Source organism: Heterodontus francisci, chromosome 34 (genome assembly GCF_036365525.1).
Source record: "Heterodontus francisci isolate sHetFra1 chromosome 34, sHetFra1.hap1, whole genome shotgun sequence".
Classification (NCBI taxonomy): domain Eukaryota; kingdom Metazoa; phylum Chordata; class Chondrichthyes; order Heterodontiformes; family Heterodontidae; genus Heterodontus; species Heterodontus francisci.
Window position 1 is genome coordinate 43032880 of NC_090404.1, and position 12660 is coordinate 43045539.

The following is a 12660-nucleotide window of genomic DNA, read 5'->3' on the forward strand; positions in this document are numbered from 1 at the left end:
AACCAAATAGGTGCTGCATCACTGGTACTTGTGCAAATGCATCGACTGAAACGTGACTGTGCCTCAGGCAGCTGCCAGGAGTAAAGATGGCGCTGCTGAATTTGACGCAAAACACGACTGAAATCCAAACCGCCTCAATGGTCGCATCCAGGTCCCTGCTCCCTCCCATGATCTTCGCTTCAATCACCGCATTCAGTTTCATGTTCAATCTCAGCTTATCTTCCCCGCTCCCTCCGATGCCCTTTGATTCGTCATTTTCAATGACTCTCCGCTCTCCCACTCCCTTCCAGCGCTTATATTGGGAAGTTCAATGGCGGGGCTTCAACCCAACATTATCGGCGTTAAAAAAAAAAATGTTCACGGTTCACGGCATTGGAGTCGAAGCATGCGCAGTGCCGAACTGCTTTTCGCGGAAGCGCAATGCCAAGCAGTGTGAGTGATGGCGGCGTGGAAGGTCCTTGTGAGTTGTATCACACACTGCACCCCCTTTTCCTCTGAGGATGTTTTACTGGAGTTGTGTTGCTGAGTGTTTCGAAACTCTGTCTGCTAGAGCTGGAGGAGATTATAGAGATAGTGAGGCGTGAGGGGATGGAGAGATTTGAAAGCAAGGATGAGGATTTTAAAATTGAGGTGCTATTTAACTGGGAGCCTGTGTAGGCCAGTGAGCACAGTTGTGATGGGTGAACAGGACGTGGTTCGAGTAACGACACAGGCAGCAGAGTTTTGGATGATCTAAAGTTTATGGAGGGTAGAATGTGGGATGCTGGCCAGGAATGTGTTAGAATAGTCAATTTGAGAGGGAACAAATACATGAATGTAAGTTTCAGTGGCAGATGAGCTGAGACAGTGGTGAAGTCTGGCGATGTTACTGAGGTGGAACTAGGCAGTCTGAGTGATGGTGCTGATATGCAGTTGGAAGCTCATCTTGGGATCAGATATGATGCCAAGGTTATGAATGGTCTGGTTTAGCCTCAGACAGTTGCCAGGGAGAGGGATAAAGTTGGTGCCGAGGGAGTGAAGTTTGTGGCAGGAAGTGAAGACTTCCCAATCTTTAATTGGAGGAAATTTCTGTTCATCCAATACTGGATGTCAGACAGTCAGGATGGTGTGTGACTTGGAGGGGAACTTTGAGGTGATGGTGTTCACATACACCTGCTACCCTGGTCCTTCTAGATGCTGGAAGTTGAGAGTTTGGGATGTTATGGTCAAAGTTCTGGTCCAATTGTCCATACATAAAATCACCCTCTTCTCCTCCCTCCCTCCCTCTCTTTTCTCTCCTCTCCCTCCTTCCTCCTATAGAGGGCAGAGTCTTGTGTAGGTCCAGACTAGTTGGCAGGTTCCCTTCCCTGAAGGACATTGGTGAACCAATTGGGGTTGTCCATCAATCCAGCAGGTTTCGTGGTCACTTTTTCCTATTGCCAGTCCCATGAATTACCAGATTCATTCAGTTCCATTTCACAACCTTTGTGTTTTTGTGGCTTCTCTCAGACATTTTTTCCATTTTCAAGCAATTTCACAGGGTTTTAGAAGAGGAGGATTTGCAGTTGTGAAATGCAAAGCAAACATTTGATCGGGTTCTGAAGGACTTGGCCAATTTATCGTAACCCAAATATCACTGGATTTTGAACATGGAAGGAAAAAGCACTGATCACAGTGGGGAGAAACTGTACACGTGTTCTGTGTGTGGAAGAGGTTTCAGCCGATCATCGGGCCTGTTGAAACACAAGTGCAGTCACACTGGGAAGAAACCATGTAAATATGGGAACTGTGGAAAGGATTGAATCATCCATTTGAGCTGGAAACCCATCCATGCAGTCACACTCTGGAGAGGCTGTTCACCTGCTCTGAGTGTGGGAAGGGATTCACTCAGTCATCCAACCTGCTGAAACACCAGCGAGTTCATACTGGGGAGAGACCTTTGAAATGTCCAGATTGTGGGAATTGCTACAAATGTTCCACTGAACTGATGTCCCATCAACGTGTTCACACTGAGGAGAGACCGTTTAGGTGTTCTTATCACAGGGCTGGGTTCAAGCAATCTGAACTCACTGTACACCAGGGCAGTCACACTGCAGAGAGACCGTTCATCTGCTCTGTGTGTGGGAAAGGATTCATTCCTTCATCCCACCTGCTCAGACACCAGCGAGTTCACAATGGGGAGAGGCCGTTCACCTGTTCAGAACACAGTAGGGGATTCACTACTTCATCCCATCTTCTGACACACCAACGAGCTCTCACTCGAGAGAGGGCATTCTCCTGCTCTGAGTGTGGGAAGGGATTCACTCAGTCATCCAACCGGCTGACACACCAGCGAGTTCACACTGGGGAGAGGCCGTTCACCTGCTCAGAGTGTAGGAAGGGATTCACTACTTCATCCAACCGGCTGACACACCAGCGAGTTCACACTGGGGAGAGGCCAGAGTGTGAGAAGAGATTCACTATTTCATCCAACCTGCTGACACACCAGCGAGTTCACAAGTAACTCAGGGCTGAGAAATGTCCATGAAACAGCAGATTTCCAACATTGGGATTTTGGAAATCCACCAATAGGTTCTCCCTTTCCGACCGTGACAAAAATTCAAGCAATCAGTTCTGATGTTCTTTTTTTAAAGTTGACCAAATACAAAACTGCTCGGTGGTCTTTTTACCTGTTTTTAAGTTGTGTTTATTGTTTAGACTCGGTGGAAAGGAACTTGAAGCAGGATAGTAAGTGGGTGGATCTGCATACTCCTCCACAACTTCTGTGTGTTAGTGTTCTGTAAATTTCCAAAAAAGAGGTGTGTGTATACACAGACCAATTCCCAATGTTTGTTTTTGCCTTCATGGGATATCTTCGCAGAGACCACCTGAGAACTGACACAGCTCATTTGATATGGCTTAAAATTAATGGTGCAGGATCAGTAGCCGGCAAGTCGCTGGTCTGCAGCAAAAACATTGGTCTGTCAATAGGAATTTGAAACTTGGTTCCATTTACATTTGAATATTTTGAAGACAGAGGTAGATAGATTCTTGATAAGCAAGGAGGTGGAAGGTTATCGGGGGTAGGTGGAAATGTGGAGTAATCAGTTCAGACATGAACGTATTGAATGACAGAGCAGGCTTGAAGGGCTGAGTGGCCGACTCCTGCTCCTAATTTGTATGTTTAGACACACACTGCTGTGTACATACAAAGTAATTTCTGAAAACACTGTATAAACTGGTTGCTGCATGTGAATATCCTGCAGTGAGCATGAGTTGTATAAACTTCATATGTCCTGTGCATTGCAGCAACTGAAGTGATCTGGAATTTCCACTTATCGGTTTGCTCAGGTGTGTGGCTGAATTCCATTCATTGTTCATCTCCACTTTCACTGTCTACTGACCCAGTCACACTGTAAACCTGGAGTCTGTGTGAAGCTGTCTTTTGCACCACAGTGCTGGAAGATAAGGAGTATAACTCTGGCCATCTTTTTTTAACGTGTGGTTTGACATCGCTTAAGATTATCTGGAAAAGCTGTTGTGCACATGGTTTTGCTTTCTGCTTCGTTCAGTTGATTATCTCAGCACAAAGTAAGAAAAAGGACCCCACTTATCGTCAAGTTTCTGGATTGTCAACATCTGTTAAATGTTTAGTTTTTATTAATTTATATACCTACTGATTTTTGCACATCACTTACCAAGGTGCAGAATGTGCAGTCTAGTATGCTTCTAAATGTTGCTTTCCAGTGAAGCTGACACATCTTCACAGAACACTTTTTACATGAAAAATCTATAAATAGGCAGAAGCAGGACATTGAGAACATGAAGCTCTGTAAAACCCAATTATCAGCTGTCAGGTAAGTCTCATGAAATTGTATTCTGAGTACAGTGCAATTTTATTCATTACATATGCAAAATTGTACAAAATTACCATGACACAACTAGTTTCCTTCATTAAAAGTGCTAAAATTACATAATTCCTTGTCAGAAAAAAATTCTGACTTTTTGTCTTCAGCCACTAATTTTCAGACTTTTTGATCTTTGGCCACTCACCCTTGCATTTCTAACTTGTTTTTGTGAAATACTCTCCTTATTATTGCTCAACTGCTGGATAACTGATTACATTTATATGTGCTTTTTTAAATTCATGCATGGAGTGTGGGCGTCGCTGGCTAGGCCAGCATTTATTGCCCATCCCTAATTGCCTTTGAAAAGGTGGTGGTGAGCTGCCTTCTTGAACCGCTGCAGTCTATGTGAGGTAGGTACATCCACAGTGCTGTTCGGAAGGAAGTTTCAGGATTTTGACCCAGCGACAGTGAAGGAATGGCGATATAGTTCCAAGTCAGGATGGTGTGTGACTTGGAGGGGAACTTGCAGGTAGTGGTGTTCCCTTGCATTTGCTGCCTTTGTCCTTCTAGATGGTAGGGGTTGTGGGTTTGGAAGGTGCTGTCTAAGGAGCCTTGGTGTGTTGCTGCAGTGCTTCTTGTAGATGGTACACTTTATGCATGTCCATAATGTGTCTACTCAGATTTAACTCAAATGTGATTTGTAACCAATAAGTGATGTTTCGGGCATGAATTGTAGTCTGGTTTCTTGGTGATTTGTCAAGAAAGATTTAATTCATTCACTCAGCAGCTCGAGAGGAACCAGACTGAGGTTTAATGAACATAAGAAATAGGAGCTGGAGGAGGCCCTTTGGCCCTTCGTGCTGCTGTGCCACTCATCCAGATCAAACAATGGAATAAAAATCCTCCTCCTGGGGCAATTGGATGAGTCCAGGTCTGATAACAGTGTCTGATTCCTGGTCTGATGCTACTGTAGGTAATGCACAAGTGGTGAACCTATTAGTTCCTGTTAGTAGCATGTTGCATGCCCCTGTCTACCATGTGAGAAACTGGGGTTATATTCTGTGATGGGGTAATTGTATATTTTTAAGACATCAAAATGTTATATGGTATAGTTTCATCTTAAAATACCACAGAAAAAATTAGAAGAGGGCATGTTCTCTTTGAGAACTTTCTTGAGTGGAGACAGTTTTATCACCAGGTGCCCTCACACTACACAGTGGTAGATAATTGTGGTCTCCTCTACACTGAGGAGGCTAAATACAGACAGTGTGACCGCTTTGTGGAACACCTCCCTTCAGTCCGCAAGCATGGCCCTGTGCTTCCTGTTTCTTCTCATTTTAATTCTCTACCTTGCTCTCAGTCTGACCTATGTACGAACATATGAACACATGATCTAAGAGCAGGAGTTGGCTATTCAGACCTTCAAGCCTGCTCCGCCATTCTACAAGATCATGACTGATCTGTTTGTGGATTGAGGTCCACTTTCCTGCCGACCCCCGATATCCTTTGACTCCCTTGTTTGTCAAGACTCTGTCTACCTCTGCCTTAAAAACATTCAATGACCCTACCTCCACCGAGTTCGGGGAAGAGAGTTCCACAGACGTACGACTCTCTGAGAGAAATAAATTTCTCACGTCACTCTGTCTTAAATGGGAGAGCCTTTAATTTTAAACTGTTCCCCAGTTTTCGCCTTCCCCAGAAGGGGAAACGTCCTTTCACCATCCACCCTGTCAAGTCCCCTCAGGATCTTATATATTTCAATGAGATCAACTCTCATCCTTCTAAACTCCAATGAATACAGAACCAAACTGTTCACCTTTTCCTCAAAAGATAACCCTTTCTCCCAGGAATCAGTCGAATGAACCTTCTCTGAACTGCTTCCAATGCAACTATATCCTTTCAGTAAGAAGACCAACACTGTACAGAATATTCCAGATTTGGTCTCACCAATGCCCTGTACAACTGCAGCAAAACATTTTTTATATTCCATTCCCTTTGTAATAAATTACAGCATTGCATAATGGCTGTATCTGGGGCAAACAAGATGCACTTTCCTTGGTAACGTCTGAGGCTGGCTTGTTCTCCCTCTCTGTATGGCTGTATCCAATAGCAACCAGAATGCACCTTCTCTAACTCCTGAGGCTTGCTTGTTCTTAAAGCAGTACTGATCATTTGCTGCCTTAAGGAGAGACATGTTCCTGTGAAAATGAGGGATAGAAATGGCAAGATTAGGGAACCATGGATGACAGGTGAAATTGTGAGACTAGCTAAGAGGAAAAAGGAAGCATACATAAGGTCTAGGCGGCTGAAGAAAGACGAAGCTTTGAAAGAATATCGGGAATGTAGGACCAATCTGAAATGAGGAATTAAGAGGGCTAAAAGGGGTCATGAAATATCTTTAGCAAACAGGGTTAAGGAAAATCCCAAAGCCTTCTATTCATATATAAGGAGCAAGAGGGTAACTAGAGAAAGGATTGGCCCACTCAAGGACAAAGGAGGAAAGTTATGCGTGGAGTCAGAGAAAATGGGTGAGATTCTAAACGAGTACTTTGCATCAGTATTCACCGATGAGAGGGACATGACGGAAGTTGAGGTTAGGAACAGATGTTTGATTACTCTCGGTCAAGTCGGCATAAGGAGGGAGGAAGTGTTGGGTATTCTAAAAGGCATTAAGGTGGACAAGTCCCTAGGTCCGGATGGGATCTATCCCAGGTTACTGAGGGAAGCGAGTGAGGAAATAGCTGGGGCCTTAACAGATATCTTTGCAGCATCCTTAAACACGGGTGAGGTCCCGGAGGACTGGAGAATTGCTAATGTTGTCCCCTTGTTTAAGAAGGGTAGCAGGGATAATCCAGGTAATTAGAGACCGTTCAGCCTGACGTCAGTGGTAGGGAAGCTGCTGGAGAAGATACTGAGGGATAGGATCTATTCCCATTTGGAAGAAAATGGAATTATCAGTGATAGGCAACATGGTTTTGTGCAGGGAAGGTCATGTCTTACCAACTTAATAGAATTCTTTGAGGAAGTGACAAAGTTGATTGATGAGGGAAGGTCTGTAGATGTCATATTCATGGACTTCAGTAAGGCGTTTGATAAGGTTCCCCATGGTAGGCTGATGGAGAAAGTGAAGGCGCATGGGGTCCAAGGTGTACTCGCTAGATGGATAAAGAACTGGCTGGGCAACAGGAGACAGAGAGTAGCAGTGGAAGGGAGTTTCTCAAAATGGAGACGTGTGACCAGTGGTGTTCCACAGGGATCTGTGCTGGGACCACTGTTGTTTGTGATATACATAAATGATTTGGAGGAAAGTATAGGTGGTCTGATTAGCAAGTTTGCAGACGACACTAAGATTTGTGGAGTAGCAGATAGTGAAGGGGACTGTCAGAGAATACAGCAGAATATAGATAGATTGGAGAGTTGGGCAGAGAAATGGCAGATGGAGTTCAATCAGGGCAAATGCGAGGTGATGCATTTTGGAAGATCCAATTCAAGAGTGAACTATACAGTAAATGGAAAAGTCCTGGGGAAAATTGATGTCCAGAGAGATTTGGGTGTTCAGGTCCATTGTTCTCTGAAGGTGGCAACGCAGGTCAATAGAGTGGTCAAGAAGCCATACGGCATGCTTTCCTTCATCGGACGGGGTATTGAGTACAAGAGTTGGCAGGTCATGTTACAGTTGTATAGGACTTTGGTTCGGCCACATTTGGAATACTGCGAGCAGTTCTGGTCGCCACATTACCAAAAGGATGTGGATGCTTTGGAGAGGGTGCAGAGGAGGTTCACCAGGATATTGCCTGGTATGGAGGGCGCTAGCTATGAAGAGAGGTTGAGTAGATTAGGATTATTTTCATTAGAAAGTCGGAGGTTGAGGGGGGACCTGATTGAGGTGTACAAAATCATGAGAGGTATAGACAGGGTGAATAGCAAGAAGCTTTTTCCCAGAGTGGGGGATTCAATTACTAGGGGACACGAGTTCAAAGTGAAAAGGGAAATGTTTAGGGGGGGATATGCGTGGAAAGTTCTTGACGCAGAGGGTGGTGGGTGCCTGGAACGCGTTGCCAGCGGAGGTGGTAAATGCGGGCACGATAGCGTCTTTTAAGATGTATCTAGACAGATACATGAACGAGCAGGAAGTACAGAGATACAGACCCTTAGAAAATAGGTGACATGTGTAGATAGAGGATCTGGATCGGCGCAGGCTTGGAGGGCTGAAGGGCCTGTTCCTGTGCTGTAATTTTCTTTGTTCTTTGTTCTTAAAGGCACACTGCACACATCCACCCCCCGCGACCCAAAAAAAAAAAGTAGGATCATCACATCTCCACCCCTGGTGGAATGAAATACCATTCCGATAATGCATTTCATTACAATGTAAAAAATGAAATTGCAAAAACAAATGATAACACATTTTCGTCCACATTTACAGATATACACTTCTCAAGAATATTGGAACGACAGCAACAAGTTCCACCAGAACATTTTCAGTTTAAATTTTTTCAAAGATTGTCCCAATTAACCCATTTCAAATTTCCAAGCATAGTCTTCCAGCTGTTTCGTGCTTTCCTTCCAAGTGTCCCTATTGTCCATCACTTCAGCCAGGTGCACTGCAGAGCTCGGAGCACTGACCTCTACTGGGTTCACTAGTCTCTGAGAAGTTTCTCGAGTACCCCTTAACCTATGTGGCATCACGTGACACTGGAAAACCCTGTCCTGGGTAACAGAAGCTGATCTTGTCTTACCCTGGGGTGTCAAAGGAATTTGACAGTATCCCTCCAACACATCTGTCTCTTTAAGACATATGGTGTTGCCCACTCTGTCCATGCAGTCCTTTAAATGAGAATTTGGGTAGGAGTCTGCCTTCTTTACACCGTATAATAAAAGCAAAATACTGCGGATGCTGGAAATCTGAAATAAAAACAAGAAATGCTGGAAGCACTCAGCAGGTCTGGCAGCACCTGTGAAAAAAGAAGCAGACGTTTTGGGTCAGTGACCCTTCTTCAGAACTCGGATGAGACGAAAGATGAAATGAAACTGCGCAGTAGAACAGCTTTGAGATAAGGTGAGGGGGTGCTGCTGGAGAGAGGTCCAGTGTGTGCATGTGGCGGCGCATAGCACTGAGTGTGGATCTCAGGATGTGGCGAGAGTAGCAGTGCGAGGAACGTTGTATTTCTCGGAGATACCTGTGATTCTGGGTGGATTCAAAGCATGATGGGTGAAACTGCAGTTGGAATCCACGTGGAATAAGATGGAGCCAGAGACAGTCACTGAGGAAGGAGATGTGGCTGTGAAAACGAGTTTTGGTAGACACCTTATCAAACACCAGGAGGGAAATAGAAAGCAATGAAGGTGAACAAGGTAAAAGAGACAAACGAAAATCCCGTCGGAGAGAAGAGCACAACTTCTTCAAGGTAGGCATTCCTAAAAGAGAAGTGGCAGTGAATTAAACAGTAAAATAAAAGCAAAATCCTGCGGATGCTGGAAATCTGAAATAAAAATAGGAAATGCTGGAACCACTCAGCAGGTCTGGCAGCATCTGTGAAAAGAGAAGCAGAGTTAACGTTTCGGGTCAGTGACCCTTCTTTGGAACTTCGGAGAATTTCCAAGGCCAGCCTTTGCCTCATCCTCACAATCCGTTTCCTTGTCAACAGTCCTGTTTAACTGAAATACCTGAATTGGCTTATCCTCCTCCCTGTGGTAATGTTGTTCGAGCATATTAATGTGACACAACCAGTTCTCCCGGTGATCAGGGGTGTCAATAAAGTAACCTACCTTATCCAATCTTTTGATCAATCTATATGGGCCAGTGAACCATGCTTTTAATGGTTGTCCCTGTAATGTAACCACTAAACTAATCAAACAACTTCCCTTCCTGGCCCTCGTGCTAACTGACATTGTTAACAGTTTCCTTTCCTCAGTTACTTCCAGCTCCCTTTTAAAACTGTCATTATCACCCACCTCCTCAAAACCTCCACCCTCAACCTCTCTGTCCTTGTAAACTACCACCTCATCTTCACCCTCTCATTCCTTTCCAAAGATACTGAATGTCTCTATGCCCCCAATCCGTGTCCACCTTTCCCAGAATTCCACGTTTGAACCTTTCCAATCAGGTTTCCATCACACAGTACTGAAACAGCTCGAATCCATGTCACAAAGGACATTCTCTGTGCATGTGGGGCACCATCGCTCCTCAAACATCTTCATCTCCCAGTCGACCACACCATCCTCCAACGCCTCTCCTCCACTGTTCAGCTGAGTGGGACTGACCTCCCTTGGCACCATTCAGATCTATCCAATCATAGCCAAACAATCTCCAGCAATGGTTTCTCTTCTCACCCCATTACCTTTGGAGTTTCCCAAGGATCTATTGATGGCCGCCTCTATCCCCCATCTATCTGCTGCCCCTCAGTGACATCATCCAAAGACATGAGATCAGGTTCCACATGTGTGCTGATGTCACATATCTCTACATCACCACCACCTCTCTTGACTCCTCCAGTGTTTCTGTGTTGTCAGCCTGCTTGTCTATTCTAATGCTCTTCTGATTGACCCCCCACCCCCACCCTGCATAAACTGCAGCTCATTCAAACTCTGCTGCTGTTTACTCCAAGCATCACAAATTTCCGCTCATCCATCATTACTGAGTTAACTGATCTACAATGGCTCCAGCTCCTCTAATATCTCCATTTTAAAATTCTCATTGCAAATCTCTTCAAGGCCTCACCCCTCCCTATATCTGTAATCTCCTCCAGCCGGTCAACCCTCAGAGAACTCTGCATTCCTCCAACTCTGACCTCTTACACACCACTCACTGTCTTTCTGTCCCATTGTCTGTGCCTTCAGTCACCGGCCCGAAGCTCTGGAATTTCGTCCTCACACCTTTCTGCCAGTTCACATCTCTCCTCCTTTGAGACCCTACTAAAAACCTACGTTTTTGACCAAGCTTTTAGTCAGTCATTCTAATTATCCTTCTTTGGCTCAGTGTCAATTTTTGTCTGATTTTCCGTTTATGTTCTGAGATGCACCTTCAGACACTCTCCTACTTTAAAGGTACAGTGTAAATGAAAGGCATTTTTAAATCACATTGTAACAGACTGGGGAAGCCAGTATTAAAATAATATTTGGGTATAATGAAGTAAAGTCATAGATCAGCCATAATCTCATTGAATAGCAGAACAGACTCGAGAGGCTAAAAGGCCGATTCCTGTTTCTATGTCCCGAATAGACTTGGACTGAAACCAACTGATGAATGGAAAGTCATGGGAGAACTGGGGAGAAGGCACTGCAACTGGAAACAAGCAGGTGAGCAGAGTTAGAGAGTGGGGGAAGTCTGGGGAGAAAGTACATATAGAACTGGAGCAGGCCATTCAGCCCCTCAAACCCGCTGCACATTTCAGTTAGATCCTGCCTCATCAATTAGTCTCCACTTATCTTGAAGAAATTAATATTTCTTGAAGATATATCCAAATATTAAACTTCAGCCCAGTTACTGGGATAATCAACATCAGCAGAAACAAACCCCAACTATCAGAATGAAAATGGTTCAGTCCTGGATGTGATTAACAGCAGCAATAACAGCAGAATCCAAACCCTGCAGTCACTTGTGAACCTCAGCAGGTTGATTGACTGAACGAATCCCCTCCCACACTCAGAGCAGGTGAACGGTCTCTCCTCAGTGTGAACTCGCTGGTGCTGCATCATGTGATTTTTGCTTTTCAAGCTCTTCTCACAGTCAGAACATTTAAAAGATTCTTATCAGTGTGAAGAGGTTGGTGTGAATTGAGGTTGGTTAACAAGTGAATCCCTTCCCACACTCATTGCAGGTGAACTGTCTCTCCCCAGTGTGAAGCTGCTGGTGTTCATTGAGGTTAGATGAGTGAATGAATCCCTTCCCACACATGGAACAGGTGAATGGTCTCTCCTCTGTGTGAACTCGCTGGTGTGACAGCAGGTGGGATGACTGATCGAATCCCTTCCCACACACAGGGCAGGTTAACAGCTTTTCCCCAGTGTGATTGCGTTGATGAGTCGAGTTCAGATGGGTAATTGAATCCCTTCCCACAGTCCCCACATTTTCAAGGTTTCTCCATGGTGCAGATGGCCTTGTGTCTCTCCAAGTTGGATGATCAGTTGAAGCCTCATCTACATACAGAACACGTGTATGTTTTCTCTCCTCTTTGAATGGTGTAATGTCTTTTCAGCCTGTGTAACTGGTGAAAGCTCAGTCACAGTCAGTGCACTGGAACACTCTCACTCGGGCGTGGGTGCCTTGCAGTTTTTCCAGTCACACTGATGTTTGAAATCTTTTCCCACAGACAGAACAAACATTTCTTGCTCCACATTCAAAGTCCGATGATATTCAGGTGCTGATGAATCGAATGATTCTTTCAGATCTTAATGTGATGCTTGGTTTAAGATTTCCCGTCTGCTAATCCTTCTCTTCTAATACCCTGTTATAAAGGAGATTATAAAGGTAATTAGATTAGATTAGATTAGAGATACAGCACTGAAACAGGCCCTTCGGCCCACCGAGTCTGTGCCGAACATCAACCACCCATTTATACTAATCCTACACTAATCCCATATTCCTACCAAACATCCCCACCTGTCCCTATATTTCCCTACCACCTACCTATACTAGTGACAATTTATAATGGCCAATTTACCTATCAACCTGCAAGTCTTTTGGCTTGTGGGAGGAAACCGGAGCACCCGGAGAAAACCCACGCAGACACAGGGAGAACTTGCAAACTCCACACAGGCAGTACCCAGAATCGAACCCGGGTCCCTGGAGCTGTGAGTCATCACTCTAAGTGCAGGATCGAAATTCAGAGCAGACAATTCCAGCTTCAATGCAACA

At 44.7% G+C, this 12660-nt stretch overlaps 1 pseudogene; it reads right to left on the reverse strand.

Moving 5' to 3' along the window:
• LOC137348857 (zinc finger protein 271-like) overlaps positions 1 to 11890 on the reverse strand; it is a 140102-nt pseudogene extending 128212 nt beyond the window's left edge.
• Between the last annotated feature and the right edge of the window lie 770 nt (positions 11891 to 12660).